This window comes from Rhinoderma darwinii, chromosome 2 (assembly GCF_050947455.1).
Source record: "Rhinoderma darwinii isolate aRhiDar2 chromosome 2, aRhiDar2.hap1, whole genome shotgun sequence".
NCBI classification, from domain to species: domain Eukaryota; kingdom Metazoa; phylum Chordata; class Amphibia; order Anura; family Rhinodermatidae; genus Rhinoderma; species Rhinoderma darwinii.
The window spans coordinates 393,936,586-393,954,689 of NC_134688.1; the positions used below are offsets into that span (position 1 = coordinate 393,936,586).

The 18,104-nt window shown below is 41.1% G+C and overlaps 1 protein-coding gene across 1 annotated transcript in view; it reads right to left on the reverse strand.

Moving 5' to 3' along the window:
* Nucleotides 1–18,104, reverse strand: part of IL1RAPL1 (interleukin 1 receptor accessory protein like 1) — a 1,275,811-nt gene that overhangs the window by 609,445 nt on the left and 648,262 nt on the right. The window lies entirely within an intron of this gene.

Below are 18,104 nucleotides of genomic sequence, written 5' to 3' on the forward strand. Positions count from 1 at the left end.
ATGCTAATTTTCTGGCATGACAAAGTTGCAAATGTATGAAAAGTCGCAAATTTGCGCAAAAAAAATGCAACTTTTGATGCATTTACGCTGCTCACTTAGCTTTTTGTAAGAAAAAAAAATAGTGCCCCACATGTAGCCCCCCCTGTAGATAGTGCCCCACATATAGCCCCCCTGTAGATAGTACTCCACTATAGCCCACCCCTGTATATAGTGTCCAACATATAGCCCACCCCTGCAGATAGTGCCCTACATATATATCCCCCTATAAATAGTCCTCCACATATAGCCCACGCCTGTATATAGCACCCCCTGTATATAGTGTCCAACATATAGCCCACCCCTGTAGATAGTGCCCTGCATATATCTCTCCCTATAAATAGTGTTCCACGTATAGCCCACCCCTGTATATAGTGCTTCACATATAGCTCCCCCTATAGTGCTCCCCGTATAGCCCACCCCTGTATATAGCCCACCCCTGTATATAGTGCCTCACATATAGCTCCCGCTATAGTGTTCCACATATAGCCCACCGCTGTATATAGCTCCCCCTGTGGATAAAGCCCCCCCCTGTAGATAACGTCACTCACATTTTTATTAGGATAAACAAACCCAAAAACGTTACATATCCACCTTAATCCCGCTCCCACACAGACTGGTGGCAATGCAGACCTGCTATCTCCTGTGTAGGTCTGCTGAGGTTGAACGAAACAAGCGGCGCAATAACGTCATCGCGCCGCTTGTATCGTTGAAATGCGCCTATTGACAGGGCAAGTGATTCTGCCCTACCAATCAGCGCCTTTCATAGACGCAAGCGGCGCAAAGAAGCAATCGTACCTGGCCATTCATCGCCTATAGTGCAGGAGGGGGTGGCGGCTGGTTTCAGCGGTGCCACCGCCCCCTCAGAGAGGCAGCAGGCCGTCGTCATGGACGGTGCGGCCCTGGCGCCTCCCCACCTTCCCTCTTAGTTGCACCCAGGGGAAAAGTGCCCCGCCTGCCCCCCCCCCCCTAACAGCGTCATAACGTGCACTAAATCACAATTGGACAAACCACACCTCAGACATTTATCCTCCACCTGTATTCCTATCCTGTATAACCTAAGGGGGGGCGTTAAGTACGCTCCACTTTAACGGCGGCCACTAACGGGTTTTATTCTGATGCATATGCCTTTTTACGGCACTGCATCAGGATAAAGTAAACAGAGCGGGGAGCGTCAAATCTCCCTGCTCTCAGCTGCCAGAGGCAGCTGAGGGCTGGGGGCGTCCCTGCTCTGCCGGGTGAGATCAATATTAGTATCGATCTCACCCGTTTAACCCTTCAGATGCGGTGCGCAATAGCGTGCACCGCATCTGAGTGGTTTTGGAGAGAGGGAGCTCCCTCTCTCTCCCACCGACACCCGGTGATACGATCGCCGAGTGTTTGTGTCTCTAATGGCAGCCGGGGGCCTAATGAAGGCCTCCAGGTCTGCCTGGAGCGAATGCCTGCTAGATCATGACCTAGCAGATGCCTGTCTGTTTTAAACGAACAGGCAGTAATACACTGCAATACAAAAGTATTGCAGTGTATTATAATAGCGATCGGAGAATCGCACATTAAAGTCCCCTAGTGGGACTAGTAAAAAAGTAAAAAAAAAAGTTTAATAAAGATCATTTCAAAAAAAAATGTCCAAAAAAATTAAAAACCCACTTTTTCCCCTTACAAACTGCTTTACTATTAAAAAACCAAAATAAAGTAAAAAAGTTACGCATATTTGGTATTGCCACGTCCGTAACGACCCCAACTATAAATCTATGACATTATTTAACCCGCACGGTGAACGCCGTAAAAAATTTAATAAAAAACTATGGAAAAGTTTTCTGTGAATCCTGACTTTAAAAAAATGTGATAAAAAGTGATCAAAAAGTCGCATCTACTCCAAAATTGTACCAATAAAAACTACAAGTCTTCCGACAAAAACAAAGCCCTCATACAACTGCATTGGCGGGACAATAAAAAAGTTATGGCTCTTCAAATATGGAGACACAAAAATAAATAATTTTGAAAAAAAAGCGTTTTTACGGTGTAAAAGTAGTAAAACATACAAAAACTATACAAATTTGGTATCGTTGCAATCATAACAATCCGCTGAATAAAGTTATTGTGTTATTTATATCACACGGTAAACGGCGTAGATTTAAGACGCGAAAAAAAGTGGCGAAATTTCAGGTTTTTTTCTATTCCCCCACAAAAAAAGTTAATAAAAGTTAATCAATAAATAATATGTACCTCGAAATGGTGCTATTAAAAAATACAACTTGTCCCGCAAAAAACAAGACCTTATACAGCTATGTCGACGCAAAAATAAAAAAGTTATAGCTCTTGGAATGCGACGATGGAAAAACGTAAAAAATGCCTTGGTCATTAAGGTTTAATTACAAAGACCTGTACAGTTCTATCTAAAGGGCTTAGAAACACAGTCATAGTATTATGTGCAATTGCTGTAGTCCTGCCTAGGTCCTGAGACATTTATGCACGCATAACCTAGTTTGTTTCTTGGTGAGAGTGATTAGTAATATGTCATAAAATTTGGATATAAGTTTCTTCCCATTCCTATTTTTAAGAATAGTTTCTAATTTAGCTCATATGTCCGAGTGAATTGACCTCAGATATTCCTCAAACTCCGTCTCATACGCATGACGGAGCGGAAAGTAATGTAAAAACTCACTTTTGGGTAGATTAAATCTTTCAATCCTCTTGATGAGGCAATCTGATATATATATATATATATATATATATATATATATATATAGCATAAACCCTTTCTCTTCCAATTATCGGAGCTGCATCTTACTCTCGCGACTTCATACAGCAGCAGCTCTCATACTCTCACAGCATATGAAACGCCAATCTTAGTAAATCTGCCTCTTTGCCTTTTTTGTTCTGGGGGAAATCTTTAAAACCTAAACCTTTAATTCTAAAAAAAATGATACAAAAAAAATAAATAACTAATAATAATAATATTTTCTGGACCTGGAAACGAGCACATCTTTCCAAGGATGTTATTCATTTTGCAGAGTTTGATGCTTAGTTATATTTCTTGACTATTCTCAAGCCTGACTTCAGAGGAGGCAAGCAAGGGTTGGATTCAATTACTACATGTCTACAAGTTTGGAGCACAAAATTTGTTCATGGTGGCTCCTCCTGTCAACTATGATCAATTCTGAAGTTGACCACTTGCTCCAGGACCCAATGTTGCCCCCTTTACAGTCCATTTATAAATAATTGGACATATTTGGATTCACATTTCACAGTACTATTAGCCAACATACAAATCAATCTTCCTCTCCCATCTAAACTCTAATAACTGTCAGATCACCAGTCCAGGCCTGACTTGAGCACCTGTCATAAAGTTATGGCTGCTGAGTGAAAATTATATTCTGTATCCAGCAAGCAGAAGCAGCACTAGGTCAGCCTTAAATTTATGAAAAAATGGAATTCCCCTTACTTGCGCTATATTTGTGTCTTCTGTTAGTCTGTACAGCGCGCTCTTGATGATGTATCATTCAAATGATAATAAACAGCATAACTCAACTGCAGAATATTACAAACTCTCCAGGCAGGGGTATTTATATAGAACCTATTATGGTAGAGGAATATGCATCTGCTTTAATACACTATGTATTATTTAAAGGAAAACAGAAATCAGAAATCATTTGCATAGCAAAATGCATAGACCAACACATTTCATCATCTCACTCTTGTAAATGTATTAACCCACAAAGCCATGCCATAAACATTCTCATTAATAAACCATTTTTAAAACTAGCTAAGTGGTTTGAGATGCATTATGTCAAACTTAAAAAGACCCATGTTACTCATTTTCTTCCCGATCTAATTTGCTTGCATCAGATCCTCTATGTGCTGTATTTATCAGAACAGAGACTTGAGAACAGGTAAAATGCTTCTTATAATAGTTTGCAAGTAAGGTGTTCATTAAAATCAGCCATAATAACTACAACACACAACATTATAGCATGTGCAGCCGTACAGTCATTTGTCTGTTACAGAACTGATTTCAGGTTTTTTTATTGCTCTACAAAACAGAGATTATATATACAGGGTGGGCCATTTATATGGATACACCTAAATAAAATGGGAATGGTTGGTGATATTAACTTCCTGTTTGTGGCACATTAGTATATGGGAGGGGGGAAACTTTTCAAGCTGGGTGTTGACCATGGCGGCCATTTTGAAGTTGGCCATTTTGTATCCAACTTTAGTTTTTTCAATGGGAAGAGGGTCATGTGACACATCAAACTTATCGAGAATTTCACAAGAAAAACAATGGGGTGCTTGGTTTTAACGTTACTTTATTCTTTAATGAGTTATTTACAAGCTTCTCTTTGTTTACAGCCATTGATATGTCGCATTCCTGGATGAACAGTTTCCTGGAAAGTGGATTGGTCATCGTGGGCCAGTTGAATGGCCCCCTAGGTCTCCCGATCTGACCCCCTTAGACTTTTATCTTTGGGGTCATCTGAAGGCAATTGTCTATGCTGTGAAGATACGAGATGTGCAGCAACTGAAACTACGGATACTGGAAGCCTGTGCTAGCATTTCTTCTGCGGTGTTGCTATCAGTGTGTGAAGAGTGGGAGAAGAGGGTTGCATTGACAATCCAACACAATGGGCAGCACTTTGAACACATTTTATAAGTGGTCAGAAACTTGTAAATAACTCATGAAAGAATAAAGTAACGTTAAAACCAAGCACACCATTGTTTTTCTTGTGAAATTATCGATAAGTTTGATGTGTCACATGACCCTCTTCCCATTGAAAAAACTAAAGTTGGATACAAAATGGCCGACTTCAAAATGGCCGCCATGGTCAACGCCCAGCTTGAAAAGTTTCCCCCCTCCCATATACTAATGTGCCACAAACAGGAAGTTAATATCACCAACCATTCCCATTTTATTTAGGTGTATCCATATAAATGGCCCACCCTGTATATATATATATATATATATATATATATATATATATATATATATATATATATATATATACATTTTAATCTACATCCTTAGGTATGTTAAAGATTATATTAGGGAACCACACAACTTGAGATTCCATTTGCCTCTTCAATGTCATGTTAGAATAATCTGCACATACTGTCTATTCCTTTGAGGGCGTCTATAGCAAAAGGCATAGTTAGCCCTGCCTGGGGCGTGCACCAACAAGCCGATGTGCCTTTGGCAGGGTATTCAGATACACAGTCAGGGTGAATTAAAACCTAATTATTATTCTGCCTATAGAAGCAATGGGGAGGTCCACGCAGCTCTACTGGGTTATTATAATTGATAAGATTGCTCCTGCAAAAGAAGGGTGTCGATATTAATTATACAATTTTATTAAATTTAGCAATTGTTAGCTATGCTACTCCTTATGTTATATAGAAAGTAGATACAAAACTTCAAGTTCTGTTTCATTGAAGTGTGGTCTCCTGCAATGCTAGTGTTGTCTCATCCAGGATAACCCATTTTATATTCGAGCCAATACAGCGGTCATTCAAATGAGGAAAGCACAAGTCCGAAAAGTGGGGCAGCCAGTGCTGGATTACCAGAAGGGTGGATGGGAAGATCCCCTCGGGCCAGAGCTCTGGGGCACTCACAGCTCTGGGGCCCCATCTGCCTAGAGCTCCCAGGCGGCTGGTAAACCACCAGCCAAGCAGTATCTTCCTCAGTAGGTTGGTGCCGGTGATTATTTTTCACCGTCAATGTAAATTGCCAGTGTTTTAAAGCACCAAGCAAATATTCAGACCGCCAGGAAAACCCCTTTAAACAATGTTTTAATGTGCACCATTCCAAGATTTACCATATTTACCACATTGCATGGCTGACATAAGTGACAGATTCTTAAAAAGTTAACGGGTGTTTGTAATAGGTGGTTTAGGATGGTTACTGCCCCACAGAGGAAATTGCACAGCAATAACTTCAGACGACACAGGTATAAGATGCTGAACAGAACTTTACTCCAACAGAGGCACAATCTTTACAATATTTGGTACATTAGCTTGATGGTTTCACTAATAAATAGGTTCTATACTTGTCAGTTTCTGAGTTAACTGGTGAGACCGGGACATCGTGTTGGCTAATGGTTCAATCTCAAGTTAAACTTGTGATGCAGGGGATCTTTCTTCTTATATAAAATGCTGAGCTAGCGATACGCCATTCAGACTAGCAATACAAAGTCTTTTTGGTGGATCAGTCACTTGGTAGCTTGCGCCCTACCTGGCAATCTCAACTGGCAGCTCTCGCCCTGCCCAGCTATACAATCTAGAGACTCACGCCCCGCTCGGCAAATCCAATCTGGCATCGCTCGGCCTGCTCGGCTATCCAACAGCGGCTCACGCCCCGCTTGGCAAATCCACCCACTTTGTACTGACTTATTTCTCCCTCTCCTGCTTTTCCCACACTCATCACTCTTTCTGTCTCTCTACTCCATCACTCACCAACTGTCACTATATCAAAAAATCTTTATTAGTTTTTTTAAGACTAGGCTCCTCCCATTTATTATTAAAGGACCCGAACTCCACAATTGACCTCTGACATTATTGTTCCTTCACAGAGTCCCGTCCGTACAAAATAAATAGTGCTCTATGGAAAATAATATTTTCTCCTAATACAAATACAGTTGCATTACATAACATAACATTAGGTCCTTAACATATACAGTATATATAAGTGGGTTCGGGGCACACCCTACAGGTTATCCCACAAAAATCATTTATAATCTATCCACAAGATAGGTGATAAATGTATGATTTCTGTGGGTCGAAACTCTAGGTCCCTAGTGATCATGAGAATAGGGGTCGCATGCACTCGCTTCATTCATTCATTCATTCATTCTCTATGGAAATAGCAGAAAAAGCCAGGTACATTGCTCAGCTATCTCCGTCAGTCCCATAGAGAATGAATGGAGCAGTAGTGCACACGAGTGACCACCACTCCATTCAAACGGGGACACGGGACCCTCGTTCTCATAATTACTGATGTCACATCAGCCGGTAGCGATAATACATTTATCAGTGATCCTGTGGATATGTGATAAATGTTTTTTCGTTGGGACAACTTCTTTAACTAATAACTTCTTGCATGATGTACAGTACACTATCTTCTCTTAATAACTTCTGCCCTCACCTGACACACCTTACTGAACATTCTCTTTTTCATAGTCTCTCCCCCACACACACTTCCCTGCACTCCTTTTCATATTTCCAATAACTGCATACAGAATATTATTTCTATTGATACACTCAGGCTACACTCATGTATTACATGCAGGGAAGTCAGGGACCATAAGTTAAATTGTACTTGGACTGCAGCCATAACAATAAGGAGAAATCTATTCTATGTTAATTAGGTTGTTAGCCAATAACAGCCATTCTCGGCGTACTGCGACAGATTTTATACTGCAGTATATACTGTAGTTAGAAATTAGTCAAAGGAATTTCCACAAGACATACATTTGCATTTGACGAGCTGAATATTGAAAAGAAAGTTATATTTTTTTTTATCTTTAGGTCTAAATTTTAAGGCTACGATCACACAGGGCAGATACGCTGCGTAAAGGTACACAGCATATCCACCCTCGCGGCCGCAGGGAATTCCGGCCCAAAAAAACGCACCAAATTGTGGTGCAGTTTTTCGGCCGGAATGTCCGTTACGGAAAACTGCACATTTGAAAAAAATAAATAAAAATACCACATACTTACCCTCTGACGTCCTGCAGAACGCCTCAAGGGATGACTTTTCATCCCATGTGACTGCTGCAGCCTGTGATTGGCTGCAACAGTCGCATGTGGTGAAACCTGATCTCGAGAGGCCGGCCTGGACGAACAAGCACAGAATTCTGGGTAAGTATAAGATTATTTTTTCTGAGTTGTGTTTTTTTGCGGCAGAATCGCAGCTTTTCCACCACAAAATTTGTTGTGGGTTTTACCTCCCCATTGAATACAATGGGGAAAACCTGCAACAAATAAGCAGCGATTATGCAAATACAATTGACATGCTGTGGATTAAAAAACCGCACCGCAGGTCAATTTCTGAGCGTTTTTTTCACTTATTATTTACGCAGCGTGTGGATAACTTTTGTTCAAATCTCATTCACTCTGCTGCTTCTGTATTATTCTGCGGATTTTTCACAACGAAATTCGTTGCTGAAAATCCGTAGTATTTACACTAAGTGTGAACTTAGCCTAAATGTGTCTGTAATATTATTGCATTTACATTATTTTCACCGACTGATTACTCTTACATACAGATCACTGTCTGTCTTAACCCTTTAACCCTTTAATAAATGGCCCAATTTTAGTTTTATCACTTTAGTTTTTTGCTCCCCGCCTTCCAAAAGCCGTATTTTTTTTTTCTTTTTCCGTCGATGTAGCCATTAGAGGGCTTGTTTTTTGCGGGACGAGTTGTAGTTTTTCATTACCGCATTTAATGTACTATACAATGTACTGGGAAACTGAACTGAAAAACAATTCCTTGTGGGGTAAAATGGACAAAAAACAGCAATTCCGCTATGGTTTTTTGGGTTTTGTTTTTATGGCGTTTATCATGTGGTAAAAACGACATGTTAAAGGTAATGTGTCGCTAGAAAAAATGTTATTATTTTTTAGTTAAACAGTTAGTGCATAAGTGATTAAGCATTGTTCTAATTTTTTTTATTTTTTCACGAGTCAGGAAATATTATAAATTAGATTCTAATTTATAACATTTCCCAGTGCTAGTCACTAGATGGAGCAATTCCCAAAATTGCAGCATTGGCATGTGGTAAAGCAACCACATTGCTTTATGCTGCAAAATTTGAGAAAACTCACTCGCTCTAGTGAGCTCACAGAATCCCCTTCCTTTTTCCTGGCTAGTGCCAGGAGAAAGGAGGGGATTGAACGGTCAAACCTCCTACACTGTGTGTCGCCATTTTTTTAGCTAACACACAGTGTAGTAGGTTTACATACAGTAGTAATCACACACTAAAACACGTACATACACAGACCTAACTTACCTGCTCATGCCGCCGCCGCTCCCTCCGGGCCGTCCGCTCCGTCTGCTCCCTCCGCTCCAAGTGCACAAGTCCGGAAGCCGCGACCGGAAGTAGTGATCTTACTGTCCGGCCGCGGCTTCCGGTCCACAAGAAAATGGCGCCGGACGTCGCTCGGCCGAAGACCTTCAATTTGGACTGTGTGGGAGCGGTGCATGCGCCGTTCCCACACAGACGGCGTACAGCATAGTGGATGGAACGGGCCCCGTATGTGCCGTATTCCATGTCTGTATGTGTCGTTAATCGACACATACAGAGATGGAAAAAAAAATGGCAGCCCCCATAGACAAGAAAAAGTAAAAAAATAAAAAAAAGTAAAACACAAACACACAAATAAATAAAAAATGTTTGAATAAAACACTAAAAGCAAATTGATATAACAAAAAAAATTTTCGCGACACTCGTCCTTTAACTTTCTTCTACGGATTAATACGATTACAGTGATACCAAATAAATGTAGTTTTTTTTTTTGGTGGTTCACTGCTTTTACAAAGAGAAAACTATTTGTTCAAAATAATAGCTTTGTGTTACCACATTCTGAAAGCCATTCTTTTTTTTTTTTCGCTCGATTCAGTGGCGTGTAGTCTTATTTTTTTTTGCGGAGTGAGCTGTAGTTTTTTTTTGTACTGTTTTGGGCTACATGTGACGTTTTGATCACTTTTTCTTAAAAAATTTTGGGGGGCTAAGGTGACCAAGAAACAGCAATTTTTTTTTACAGTGTTGACCGTGCAGGTTAAGGCAATGGAGAAACGGGTTAAGTAATGTTATTATGTAATCGTTTGGACTTTTACAGATGCGGCAATACCAGTTATGTTAATTTTCTTTATTTATTTACATTGTGCTTGGGGAAAATGAGAAAAGTTTGTTTTTTTAAACTTTGAATATTTTTTTAAAATATTTATTATCCGGTTCTGGATCTGGCTATTTTGAGCCTTTTACACCATTTTGCCATTTTTGCCACGCATTAGTTAAACAGCTTTAACTTTTTTATTTATTGGGCTAGCGACGTGATATTTGAGACTTTATTTTCGTAGTAATGCAGGCTTCTTTTTCTAGCATTTTTATACACATCCTTTTTGCTATTTTTGTATTTTCAGGCTTATAGTTTGAAAATAATAGTAGAAGAATATGCTTTTAACTTTTCAGCAATTTTTTTCTGGTAATAATATAGTATTACCGTAAAATAGACTTGTTATTTGTAACGTCATTGTCTACCATACATCTTCATATATTTTATGTCTATTTTAGGGTAACTCGGTTGGGGCTAGCGTTAAGGCATTGATTAGCGTGGGGAACTTTTTTTGGGGTGGGTATTTTATGTGTATTTATAATTTTATTTTTTTTGCACTTTTTTTTACTTTTTTTTTTTTCATTATTATGGTCTGCCTCTCAAAGGTCAGAAAAGACCTTTGGGGGACTTTATTTTATTAATTTATTTATTTTACACCTTGTTTTTCCACTGTAAATCAGTCCTTTTAGGGCAAAGCCCCACGTGGCGGAATTGCTCTGGAATTCCGCTGCGGACACTCCACAGCGTTAATCCGCAGCGGACCCGTTTCTCTATTGCCTTCCACTTCTTTTTAGTAGGCTTCGTTTAGACGAGGCGGAAAATTCCGCTGCGGAGCATAGGCTGCGGTGCGGAATTTGGTGTCCGCAGCATACAATGGATGTTGCGGACCAGTGGTGGACTGGTTGCGGACTCATTGCGGAAGTTCTCCATTTACTTCAATGGAGATTCTAAATTCCGCAATGAAGTCCGCAGATGTCATGTACATGTTATGTGTGCTGCGGATGCGTATTGCTTTTTTAACATGACATTTCTTCATTCTGGCTGGACCTATGTGTATTTCTAGGTCTACAGCCAGACTGAGGAAGTCAATGGAGCTCCCGTAATTACGGGAGCGTTGCTAGGAGACGTCAGTAAATAGTCACTGTCCAGGGTGCTGAAAGAGTTAAGCGATCGGCAGTAACTGTTTCAGCACCCTGGACAGTGACTACCGATCCCAATATACAGCAACATGTAAAAAAAATAGAAGTTCATACTTACCGAGAACTCCCTGCTTCTTTCTCCAGTCCGGCTTCCCAGAATGACGTTTCAGTCTAAGTGACGGCTGTAGCCAATCACAGGCTGCAGCGGTCACATGGACTGCCGCGTCATCCAGGGAGGTCGGGCTGGATGCCGAAAGAGGGACGTGTCACCAAGACAACGGCCGGTAAGTATGAAATTCTTTTACTTTCACTAGAGAAAGTGCTGTCCCTTCTCTCTATCCTGCACTGATAGAGAGAAGGGAAGTACTTTCACCGCAATACGCAGCAGCTAGTCCGCATCAATTTACTGCACATTTTGGGCAGATCCGCCACAGAATCTGCAACGCAGATTCTGTGCGGCATTGATGCGGACAGTTGCGGAAGAAAACCGCCACGTGGGGCCATGCCCTTAGGGTATGTTCACACAGTTTTTAGGCGTTGTTTTTGGCACGGAAACCGCAACGGAAACTGAGTCAGAAAATGTCTGAAAACACCTCAGATTGATTTAAATGGGAGGTGGAGAAAAAAACGCTGTAAGAAAATGAAACGTCATGCACTTTTTCAGGCGTTTCCGTCTCTGACCTCCCATTGACATCAATGGGAGGAAGAGAAAGCAGTTTTTGCTGCTTTTTTTTACCCCCAACGCTCAATGACCACGGCCGAACGGAGCCAACACAGTGCAGGCAGGTCAAAATCTGCCTCAAAATTCCTTCAGATTTTTCCGCGTTTAAAAAACTGTGTGTTATCTAGGCCTTATAGTGACTTTTGTCATTAATAGGGCAATGCTGCCGCTATTCTATATACAGTGATCATTTAACACTCTGTACAAGCGATCAGAGAAGATATTAGCAGTGAAAGTAGCTTCTATCTTCTCTTCAGGGTTCACGGCAGTCACTGACTGCCGGGCACCCAACAGTCAGCTGCCTAATCACTCGGGCAGCCAGCTAAAACCTACACAGTAGATACACTATGGCACGCTGTATATATGCGGCTGTTAATTGACAACCGGTTAAAAAAACGTAACTGTAATTAACTTCTTTTACTAGTCTCCCTAGGGGACTTGAACCTGAGATCATTGGATCACTTGGATGATATACTTCGGCATCTAACACCTCAGATGCCGCGGTTGCGATTGACCATGGCATCTAAGGTATTAAACGGGTGGAATCATAGTGATTTTTATGAAAATAATCTTTCTAAACTGGACAACACTTTAAAAGGGTTTTCCCACAAGGGACATTTATGACATATCTACTGTTTCCTTAAGCCCCATAGAACTGAATGGTAGTTACGCAAACAGCGTATCTTGCATGCTATGCTGCTTCCGTAACTCCCGACCATGTAATCAGGAAGTGGCCGGGAGTCAGCGTGAGCACAAAAAGCTAGAACGGAGGTGGGACCCGCATCTATCTGACATTTGTGAAATATCCTGTGGATATGTCATAAATGTCCCTCGTGGGAGAACCCCTTTAAGGTTTCCATTTTTTTGTTTTTATAATTAAAGTCAATATATATATATAAGCATAAACTGTAGTCAGGAAATGTAATGTAAACAGAGCTTAAGTGACAGCATATTGCTAGGATAGACCATTGCAATTTATTGAAACGGCAACACAGCTTTAGGCTAAATTCACACAAGCGTGGGGAAACTCGGATGTGAAAAATGTGACGTTTTTCACGTCCGAGGTGCCCCTGTGCGGGTTCCGTTTTCACAGTTCCCCATAGACTTGAGCGTATGGAGGGATTCGTGAAAACGGAACATAATAGGACAGGTTCTATTTTTCAACGGACCTTGCGGCAGCGGATTTGCAGCGCGTATTTTCATGCGACAAATCTGCTGCGTAATACAGTACCAGCAAAGTAAATAACATTTCAAGAGTTCTCACGTACACGGTGCTAATTTTTTCTGCGTGTTAATTGACCTGTGGTGCGTATTTTAAAATCTGCAGCATGTCAATTTATCCTGCGTTTCCGCTAGTATCTGACTAGTTTTAAAGAAAGACGCACCAAAATACGCAGCATAAAACCGCACCTATTTCCACATCAAAATGTAAATACCGCACCTAAAAACGCATCAAAGAAAGCACCATCAGGTGTGGTTTTAGCTGCGGAATTACGTGTGTACACCTGCGATTTTGGTGCGGATTTTCCACATCAAATTACACAACGTGTACATGTAGCCATAGGGCTTGTCCACACGCTGCAGAATTGCCGCATTTTTCCATCTGGAATTTCAGACGGAAACAAAGCAGCAGAATACAGTAGCAGCAAAGTGAATGAGATTTAACAAATCTTATCCACCTGCTGCGTAAAAATTCCGACCACAAATTGACCTGCGGTGAATATATTTTTCGAACCGCAATTCCTGCTGCGGAAAGTGGGCAGAATTGCTGCAGCGAAATACACACAATTTTCTGCGGTAAAAAACCCAGGAAATGGTGCGTTTTTGCCGCAGCGGAAAGTCAACGTTTTTCAACGGAATTGCTGCAGAAATTATCTGCAGCAATTCCGTTGTGTGTGGACAAGCCCTTAGTATGGTAGTAGTAGGTCTTCCCACACATAGGCTAGATTGACATGGGCATTGTGCATCTCGGACGTGAAAAACTGGCATTTTTCACGTCCAAAGTGCATCCGTGCTCTGCGCTGCAGGACGCGATATCACACATCTCCCGTAGACTAGGGTCAATGGAGGGATGCGTGAAGCGTGAAAAAATAGGACATGTCCTATTTTCTCACGGAGCCTTCACACGGTCTGTTGAAACAACAGCCGTGTGAACGACCATATTGAATTCTATAGGTCCATGTGACGGCCGTTGTTTCAACAGCTGTCACACGGACGTTTAACACGTTCATGTGAATAAGGCCATAATTGTAGGGGTATGTGCACACACAAACTCAAAAACGTCTGAACGTACAGAGCTGTTTACCTGATTTTCAGAAGTTTTTTAATCAAAATCGCGTTTTTCGCTGCGTTTTTTACTGCCGTTTTTGGTTCTGTTTTTCTACAGAGTCTATGAAAAACAGCTCCAAAAACGGCTGAAGAAGTGACATGCACTTCTTTTTCGTGGGCGTTTTTTTACACGGCCATTTTGGAACGGAACGCCATTTTTCCCATTGAAATAAATGGGCAGATGTTTGGAGGCGTCTTGCTTCCGATTTTTCAGCCGTTTTTCGGGATGTTTATGGCCGAAATTTCAGCAACATTAGTCTCCAAAAAGGCCGCTCTAGGCCATAGTAGGACCATAGTAGTAGGTGGTTTGTTTTTATTTTTGCAGTGTTTCTACATCTCCCCTGGGGATTTAGAATACTATAATACAAAATCTCAGACAACTATACTATGTACAGTATGTGATCAGTTTTCCTATCCGGGCAAGAATTTCTGCAGCTAGATTAGTAAGTCAAATAATTTCAAGACATAAACAAACATCAAAAATTCATATATGAGGTACGGAGCTGCATTAGATGTGCTTTTCATCTGTACATGATACTTGGAGTCAGAGAAAATAATGAAGTCATTCAGAGATAATGTGTAAAGAGAGATCATAGAAGGATGTTTAAAGACACTCTGCACAGGCTCAAGATAAGCATTAGATGAAGACATGTTAGCAAACGAGCCCGAGAAAATTAATGAGAGAGGCTTGAAGACAAGCAGCTTTAATATGCAGAGCAAGAGTATCTTGATTATGAATTAATAATGAGCGCTCAACTATCCTAATATCCACAGAAAGGTAAAACAGGATTAGAAATGGGAATTAATCATGACGGGTTCAGGCTTAATGGAGATCATTGACTATTAAAATGGGATAGAATGATAAGAGGGGCAATAAGGTAGCTACGTACAGATATAAGGTGGGGCATTTTAAAAACCTACTTAAAGTGTACCCATCCTTAAAAATAAAATAAAAATCACAGGCAGCTGTAGATGTATGTTAGATTAAGTGCAGCCAGAAATTGTGTCGCTTACAGATGTAGCCGTCTTTATCTTGACTTTTAACGCATTAAATAAACAATGGCTAGATCCCTTATCTTGACTTTTTCAATGACTTTTCAATGGCTTATGTTGTGTGATATCACGCTGCAGCAAGTTATCAGAATCAAGTTAAAGATGGCTACATCTGTGTCTGTGCGCCTGCTGAGTGACCAGGCTCTTGTAGGTGTGATTTTAGTGCTGTGCTCAGCCAATCAGATGTCTTCCCTTTTCTGCTCCCCTCCCCTCTCACAGCATATTGTTCCACAGACCCCGAAAAAGAAAAGAGAAACTGCATTTTCCTCCTCTCCCTCCTCCCTCTCTTCTGTTCACTGAGTTAGGCCCCATGCACATGACTGTGCCCGTAATCATATACATATATGTATATACTTATGTATATATATATATATATATATATATATATATATAGATATAGATAGATAGATGGATGGATGGATGGATGGATGGATGGATGGATGGATGGATGGATGGATGGATAGATAGATAGATAGATAGATAGATAGATAGATAGATAGATAGATAGATAGATAGATAGATAGATAGATAGATAGATAGATACACAGCGTTCCAAATTATTAGGCAAATGTTATTTTTCGCTTATTTTCCTAAATAGTCGATGCAAATGACAGTCAGTATAATCTTCAAGCCATCAACCGTTGGAGTATAATGCAAATTTTATTGAACAAATCTCCTAATGATAACAGATTTTTTTTTAGAAGTAAAAAACTCAAAATGCACTGTTTCACATTATTATGCACAACAGAGATCAAAACTTTTTAAAGGTTGTAAAGAGAACTAAAATGGTAATTTGTTGTATTTGCAGCATCAGGAGGTCATATTTACAGAAATCAAAAGCTCTTTCAATAAAAAAAACTTAGCAGGCCAAGTTACATGTTAACATAGGACCCCTTCTTTGATATCACCGTCACAATTCTTGCATCCATTGAATTTGTGAGTATTCGGACAGTTTCTGCTTGAATATCTTTGCAGGATGTCAGAATAACCTCCCAGAGCTTCTGTTTTGATGTGAACTGCCTCCCACCCTCATAGATATTTTGCTTGAGGATGCTCCAAAGGTTCTCAATAGGGTTGAGGTCAGGGGAACATGGGGGCCACACCATGAGTTTCTCTCCTTTTATGCCCAGAGCAGCCAATGACACAAAGGTATTCTTTGCAGCATGAGATGGTTCATTGTCATGAATGAAGATAATTTTGCTATGGAAGGCACGGTTCTTCTTTTTGTACCACGGAAGAAAGTGGTCAGTCATAAACTCTACGTACTTTGCAGAGGTCATTTTCACACTGTCAGGGACCCTAAAGGGGCCTACCAGCTCTCTCCCCATGATTCCAGCCCAAAACATGACTCCGCCACCTCCTTGCTGACGTCGCAGCCATGTTGGGACATGGTGGCCATTCACCAACCATCCACTACTCCATCCATCTGGACCATCCAGGGTTGCACGGCACTCATCAGTAAACAACACGGTTTGAAAATTAGTCTTCATGTATTTCTGAGCCCACTGCAACCGTTTCTGCTTGTGAGCATTGTTTAGGGGTGGCCGAATAATAGCTTTATGCACACTTGCAAACCTCTGGAGGATCCTACACCTTGAGGTTCGCGGGACTCTAGAGGCACCAGTGGCTTCAAATACCTGTTTGCTGCTTTGCTATGGCATTTTAGCAGCTGCTCTCCTAATCCTATTAATTTGTCTGGCAGAAACCTTCCTCATTATGCCTTTATCTGAACGAACCCGTCTGTGCTCGGAATCAGCCACAAATCTTTTCACAGTACGATGATCACGCATACGTTTTCATTAAATATCCAATGTTTTCATACCTTGTCCAAGGTATTGCACTAATTCACGCTTTTCGGCAGCAGAGAGATCCTTTTTCTTTCCCATATTTCTTGAAACCTGTGGCCTGAATAATAATGTGGAACGTCCTTCTTAAGTAATTTTCCTTTGATTGAGCACACCTGGAAAACTAATTATCACAGGTGTCTGAGATTGATTACAATGATCCAAAGAGCCCTTAGGCCTTATTTACACGAGCGTGTGCGTTTTGCGCACGCAAAAAAACGCTGCATTTTGCGTGTACAAAAGGCACTTAACAGCTGCGTGTGTCATCAGTGTATGATGCACGGCTGCGAGATTTTCTCACAGCCGCCATCATTTTGACACTCCGTTTGGATGTTTGTAAACAGAAAAGCACGTGGTACTTTTCTGTTTATATTCAGAGAATGACAGCTGTTGCGCGAACCATGCAGTTCGCATGGAAGTGCTTCCGTGCGACCTGCGTGGTTTTCACGCACCCATTGACTTCAATGGGTGTGTGATGCGCAAAAAACGCAGAAATATAGAACATGTCGTGATTTTTACGCAGCGGACTCACGCTGCGCAAAACTCACGGACTGTCTGTACTGCCCCATAGCCTAATATAGGTGCGTACGACACGCGTGAAAAGCACGCACGTCGCACGCGCGTATATTACGCTCGTGTAAATGATGCCTAAGACACAATACCATCCATGAGTTTAATTGAAAAACGAATAATTAAATGTTTATGACACTTAAATCCAATGTGCATAATAATTTGGAACACGGTGTACATAGATTTAAAACTTAACGTTCTTGCTGTCTGCAGCCATAACTAGAGGGAGCTGATAAGCTGTATACTGTGTTATTAAGTTCCATGTATAACAGTATCGAGTTATCGCCTAAGCTCCCCCTAAGGGCACAGCCAGACGTGGCGGAATTGCTGTGGAGTTCCGCTGTGGACTGTCCGCAGTGGAATTCTCCTGCGGCCGTTTTTTACAGTTGTTTCAATACATTTTTAGGCAAGTTAGTTCAGACGTTGCGGAAAACTCCGCTGCGGACCATAGGCTGCGGTGTGGAATTTTCCATCCGCAGCATGCACTGTCTGTTGCAGAGAAGAAGCGGAATTTCACTGCGGATTTCAGCCTTTGCAATGCAAAAACTGAAATCTGTGGCAAGTCCGCTGTGTTTTCTGCAA